The following is a 7,133-nucleotide window of genomic DNA, read 5'->3' as shown; positions in this document are numbered from 1 at the left end:
ATGGCCGACGGCTCAGCCGCCATCTTGTTTTTTGATAATCTGTGAATGTATCTCTTAAGAAGACTATACAAGTCACAAATACTCAAAAGAAATTTTCAAAAACAATTGCGCATCAAAAAGTTACAGCTCCCCAAAAACACCCCTGAAAACGCGTTTTCAATCCAAGATGGCGGCGCGGCCATTTTGTTTTTCCATTTTTTTCCCACATTTTTTAGCACACCTTGGCAACCCCAACAAACCACCAAAAAAGAAAAAATTCAGGACCAAAGACAGAAAAGTTTGTGTCTCAAAAAATCCCGCCATTTTGTTTTTTGGTTCAAAAAATCTAAAAAACCTGGGTGTCAAAAAATCTAGTAAAAAATAAACACCAACAATTTTACCCCCCTCCCCTCTAAATACCCCAAAAATACCCCTGATCAGTCAGTCAGTGAGTGAGTAGGAATCGAGCTTTATATAATATAGACTAGCTTTGGTCGCCCGCTACGCGGGCTACAAAAGCTAGATCTGCGATGCTGGCCGCTCCGGGCTTCGCCCTACGCGGCGCTCGGCCTGCGGCCTCGCATTCGGAGCTCGGCCTTCGGCCTCGCAAAAATTACAGGGGGTGTTTATTGTCTGTCACTGTGCTCTTGTGCTTTTTTGACGCAACACAAGTAAATCTATGGTGACTGTCGGGATTTGAACTATGGCTCGGCCTTCGGCCTCGCCTTTCTGTCTGTCACTGGGCTCTAGTCCTTTTTTGACGCATTAAAAATTAACCTATGGCGACTCTCGGGCTTGTAACTATCGCTTGGCCTTCGGCCTCGCCTTTATTTTCGGTTATATGCTTGATTCAATTAGCTTATCTACCTTAGTTATTTGTTGGCTATATATTACGGAAGTAGGTACCTATGAGATTCTCCTAACAAATTACAAATTATTTTATAATAATCAACTCTATTGTAAAATCTTATGCATTCATAATAATAAAAGTAATAGCTAGTGTACCTACTTGTTTATTATTTTTATTGTCGTTAAGAATGAATGTAGTCTATCATGATAATGTGCTGAAATTACAGAATGCTTTAGAAATAATACCGACAGGAGGCGCATCGTAGCGCTATCATCATTGATTATAACTATTTAACAATGCGCCACCTATCGATTTTATTTCCTAGCATTCTCTAGTTACCGTTGTTAATGGAGTGCTATGTTACATGAAAGTTTGAGTGCAGTTTAGTTTAGTCATATTATTAAAATTTAATCATCTTATGTTGTACCTAAATGAAAGCTGTTTAGGAAACAGATATCAAAGATATTAAGCCTGTGTGCGAGATAGTTAAGTCTGTGTGTTAGATATTTAAATCTGTGTGCGAGACAGTTAAGCCTGTGTGTGATTATAACTCAACCTACATTGTGTTTATTAATTAATTAATGAATAAAAAACAAAAAATTGCTTCAAATAGTATATTTATAACGATTAAACAATTAATCTACAACTTTTGAAAGCATACATTTGACTGTAATATTACTATGTCTCTGTAAAGGAGCAATCTACTTTCGTAATTGATCTATCATTTAGTACATTAAATAAAAAGACAAAAGCTTATAAGTGAAAAAAGTGCTACATGTAGCTTCAGTGCTGACAGTCGGATTTAAAAATCTAAGTTATCTAGAATGACTGGATCAAGCTACGATTTTAATATAAGCGAAAAATATTAAATTCCAATGATAGTGAAATTCGAGTAGTTTTACTTAGCTAAGACATGTTTAATTCCAAAATATTATGTAATCATAATAATCATCATTTCAAGTGCAATATTTATAATATGAATGCAAATTGACATTGGCTAAATGATTATGTTACATTTTCCTATACAAATGAAAATATAAAAAATAATCTGGATCAGAGATGGAATTGTGTAAAGCAATCGTAATCATTTGACAGTTCATAACGTACGATAAAATCAGTTAAAGCGTTTGACAGAATTATCGTACGTTATGTTACGTACGTAACTGTCAAATGATAACGATTGCTTTACACAATTCCACCTCAGTTTAAAAAAAAACTTATGGGCGCTGATATCTCAATCGTCGTAGAACTTTTAACAGAAGAATAGTATGAGATATGTCAAAATGTTTATTCTTCAGCAGATAGGTATTCAACGATCAAAAAATCAGTCCCAAGTCACCTACATATCCGAGTAGCTGGCATTTTATGTTCACTAAATTAATATTAGAAAATGAAAAATAAAGAAAAAAAATCAAAAGAGCCATGATGAGGTTCAGCATAGGCTGCTACAAGTCTTGGGTTATGGTATTATTACTGATCAGTAAACAATATTAATTTGAATAAAAGTGCATAACTACTATGTTTTAATCTGTAAATATCTCTAATTATTATTTTCTTGCTTCCTCTGTAGAACGTCAAGCATCTTCAAATCAGTGTTCATCGATAATTGACTGCTGTCGTCAATCCAATACCGGAACTTCAACTGAGATTTCAAGTCCAATGTCGATAATTCCATGATACTGATGAACCTGGAAATAAAAAGACAGTTGTAATTATTTCGTTTTAATGATTTCATTCTCTTATATTTTATTCGCAAAAAAGGACTATAGGTAATTAAGAAATGACAACATAAAGGTGAGTGGATGCGTGGTAGTATTATCACATAATACCTAATTATTAGTTAAAGTGACATCTAAATAAAATGCGGCAGGCATTTATTGTGTGACATTTGCGTTTAAAATAAGATTTCAAATTATGCATAGAATTAATTTTATAAGAGTAATATTGAACATGTCTCGGAAATGGATTTGCAATAATATACAATAGGGATGATGACTGGGTAATGAAATCAAAATTATATTTAGTCCGTCAGACAGATAATTAGAAAATATTAGACTCATATTTTTTTTTCTATAATCGAATAATTATAGTATTAAATTGAGTTGAAATGTCGCGTGTCATCATTTTTGAGTAAAAATTCTATTCAAGCGTGACCATTTCAACTCGATGTAGCACTGTTATTATTTAATTATAAAAGAACATAAAAATTATGAGTCTAATATTTTCTAATTATCTGTCTGACGGACAAATAATTGAAATTTTGTCATCTAGCCTATTACTTATCTCATATTTCTTGGTCGTTTAGCGTAATAATGTTAGGTACACTTACTTGTCGTGTCGTGAACTACTATTTGCGTCTTGCGTTTATGTTTTGCTTTCTTTTCTTTCTTTATTCTTAGCCTTCTTGCTTCGTAGAGTAATATTTTACGCATTGAGACAGTAATTTCTTCTTGGCGATATCACTCCTCATTCCTTGTGAGATGTGATCAATTCTATTTTATTCATGGCGTTTTACCTGTTGGTTAAATTTTGTTAAAAGTATTTTTTATAAAAAAAATGCCTTTAAACAAAGGTAGTAGGCGCGCGTGAACACCTGCCAGTAGAGAGGTTATATGACCTAACGACAGTTGGTGAAAAGAAAAAAGAACACTGGCTGAGTACTCCAAAGATATGCCCAAGCTTAATGTTTATGGTATCTTAACACTTACTATTGATTATTGCGATTGAGTTGTAAAATTGTTTTACTTACATAATCAGAAAAAGGTCGTGTGGTGCATTGTCAGACTCCGGTTCAGTTCAGTATGAAGTAGCGAAACGTAGGTAGCTAAGTATTATATTACATTTTAATTTTTATTATTTCTTCTAGTCTATACCTGAAATAGATGGCATATTAATATTATTAATAATGAAATGTAATAAGACAATTATAATTGTATAATTTATATAAATATAAATCTGAAGATTGAAGTTGCGTTTACCTTAATTAGTAGTTAGTTCTTTTTATGTTTATGAATTCTTCAAATTTGCATTATTTTGTCAGGGCTGCGTTATTAATGCTTCATCTTGAGGAACTTGACTTGCGAGTAGTGTGGTGAGCACCATCGTAGCAATTTTAACTTTTGCATCACTCAAGTTTCTCTTTTGGCTTCTATACCTGAAATAATTAATGTAAAATATGTAGTACAGATTAAAATACTAATACATATTAGAAATGCGAAAATTTGGATGTCTGTTACTTTTTCACGCAAAAACTACTGAACGGATTTTGACGAAACTTTACAGTATTATTGTTTATAACCCAGAATAACACTTAGGCTATAATTTATGACGATCTGTGACAAACAAAATTTCACGCCGGTGAAGCCGTGGGCAAAAGCTAGTCTTTTTATAAATTAAATAATAATTTTATTAATATTTTTAATACTTACTCTTAGTATCTTTTGAGTGAACGAGTGACAGTCATCTTGATGTCTAATTGAGTATCTTATCCAGATATAAACAGTGATATTATCTACTAATAAATCGTTTGTCATCTGTAATATAAAACATATTAAAATTAGATTTATATTTGGCTATGCATTGTTAGAGTTTACATCGATGTATAATTAGAGACACATCAAAGCATTGCACGGCTCATCTGTGTTTTGTGTGAATGAGATGTTTCCACATTTATAAACAAGTTAGCTGCCACACACTGCCAGCCTGGTTAGTCCATCTGCAAGCTCTATAACATGACATACAATGTTAGTAAAAGACAGCCATAAATATTAGTTAAAGCCAGAGCCTCGTCAGTAAGACAGCAGGGAGCACCGCAGCGGAGCGTCTCACTCTCGCGGTGAGCCACGCCGCTGCCGCCAACAGCCGGCTGTTGGCGCGAGCAGGTGAGGTTGGCACATGGGATAGTACCATAACATTAATTTGATCTTATAATTAATTAAAGGCAAGCCAATGGTTAGTAAGATTAGTTTTGTTATGCACTCTCCCTTCTACTCCCCATCTACCTACATGAAATGTATAACATTAAAAACTGATTTTAATCATTCGCGTCCCACCCATTATAACTAAACGTCAAGCAGTGAGTACATAATGTAACTCATTCATAAATATCGCGTCAAGACATACCTAGACACATAGAAAGACACGGGTCTTTCTATTTTAAATAAAAACCATTTCATGTAGTTAGATCGCCCTACTGGGCGAATTCGATCTTCTAGCTACAATTAGTTAGCAAATAAATAATATGAATATGAATGAATTTTAAGCCAAAGCAGCGCAAGCATTTTAAAGCAGCAAGCAATTGCAAAGCAGCTACTGAAATGAATCCAAAATTTGATAGATTTGCCCGGGTAAGCCGATATTGTATATGATGAGTGTTTACGTGTGCAGTAATGTAAGAGAAGATGGGAAAGCAAAGTGAAATGGAATATGAAAAATATCACCCCATTACTGTAAGAGTGGTATATCGGAATATAACGTAATCACTTTGGAATCACCATGACATTAGCGCCTGATTCGGAACAGGAGCCTCCTCAGCCAACCAAACGAAGGAAGAGAGAATGATACCGCTGACTGAACGAACTGATTGACAGGGGAAGACTGTTAGGACGACACCCCCAGCCTGCAGGGGACGTCACTGATCCACGTGGGTGACACAGGCAGACGCCTCAGAGAGGGTGACGCCAACGAAGCGAAGAGTGTGAAGGCGACAGCCAACACAGCACGAGCATAAAGTTGAAGAGGTCGAGCGGAGGGAAGATGCAGGGTTAACGAATCAGGGCAGAGAAAATAACCGGTCGATAATGTCCCGGGTGTCAATCAAACACCTCAGCGTCGACGGAATATCAGGGTGTCCAGGTACAAGTACGAGTATGTCAATATAACAAACAACACGTGGTTCAGAAAGCAATGAGCAATGGATGTGTTCAAATGTAGTTAGTTAATGCCGTCATAAGCGAAACTGAACGAAATTGTTCTCACCAGCATAATAAGGATCGTCGTATAATTGTCATTTTGTAAAATTAATAATGTAACTGTCGCCTTTTTTCGCATTTCTTAAATAAACATTGCAAATACATCATAGGTCTCACTAAAAAACAGGTACTTTTAAAGGTATATAAAGTGTTATAAACGGTTACAAAAACAAAGTCAAAATTTATTTATTTGTAATTTTAAATAGTACTTAAATATTAATTAACAAGAATAAACATTCTAAAAAATAGCAAGTTACACTTAAAACATAACGTTACTTATTTATTTCAAGAATACTCAAATTTTAACAACTTTTAGTTATTGTTAATTTTATGAAAATGATCAAGTAGCAATTCCTGGCAAAGAAAGAAAATGTCACGTCCATTATGAAAACCCTCTCAACAATAAAATTACCTCATGCATGATAGCAACAACAAACTTGTAAATAAAAGGAGTAACTTTAATATTAAGAAAGTGAAAGAATAATGGTAATAAAATAACAATACCATAAGAAAATTCTAAACTGAAAATATAGTAAACATTCGGTACAAAAGAAGTGAAAACCCAAATAAAAACAAACGGTGTAGTCGATATCCAATGCTCACTTGTCTTCAGCAAGACAAGCGATAGGATGTTTTAACACCTACGACCTACAGTGCTCGAGATCCGTCGCACATCTATCTCATCAACGAGAGAAGAAGGAGGAAAATATTGAACAGAGTAGTTGAAACTGATAAATTATTAATTTTAACTTCAAAGACATGAGGTAATTAGGATAATATTTAGCGAGGGAACAGACAGCAGTTCTCAAAATGAGACCCATTTTTATCACAATTTCATTGTTAGGTTAAAATGGACGAACATAAAATATGTACCTACGTAGGACATTAAAAACAGTGCACCCAAAACAAAATTCTTATTGTTTAAATAAATGAAATTATTAAAAAGTACTTTTATGTAATATGTGAATAAGCTAACAAACATAACAAACTGAATTACAATAAAAACATTATAGGTAGGTGGTAGTCAATATTCATTATTAATTTATAGTTAATATGTACACATTAAGAGAAAAAAGTTTTTGGTTTTATATTAAGTTATTGCAAATTTTAATATTATTAACGACAGGTACTAATTAATAAAAAATATTATTTGTTGTGTAGCAACATTTATGACTTAAATGTGATTAAAAATATGAATTCCTATTCGTATAGTGTCGATTCGAATTAAAAAAGTATGTCCTAAATGTATAACAAGAAAAGCAACGTTATGTTTTAAATGTTTTTAGTTATAAAAAAAAAAACAATTTCTTGTAAAATTGTTAAAAAATCTTTAT

The 7,133-nt window shown here is 33.4% G+C and overlaps 1 long non-coding RNA gene across 1 annotated transcript; it reads right to left on the bottom strand.

Moving 5' to 3' along the window:
• Positions 1-1,245: 1,245 nt before the first annotated feature.
• Positions 1,246-5,063, bottom strand: LOC135087424 (uncharacterized). The gene is made up of 5 exons (XR_010260809.1): positions 4,258-5,063; positions 3,808-3,983; positions 3,579-3,702; positions 3,159-3,344; positions 1,246-2,517 (listed from the first exon to the last, which is right to left on the bottom strand). It is a non-coding gene; the product is annotated as an uncharacterized LOC135087424 (long non-coding RNA).
• Positions 5,064-7,133: the final 2,070 nt, after the last annotated feature.

This window comes from Ostrinia nubilalis (assembly GCF_963855985.1).
Source record: "Ostrinia nubilalis chromosome W unlocalized genomic scaffold, ilOstNubi1.1 SUPER_W_unloc_7, whole genome shotgun sequence".
Lineage (NCBI taxonomy): Eukaryota > Metazoa > Arthropoda > Insecta > Lepidoptera > Crambidae > Ostrinia > Ostrinia nubilalis.
The sequence above is the reverse complement of the archived record's forward strand: the minus strand, read 5'-3'. Positions and strand labels throughout refer to the sequence as shown.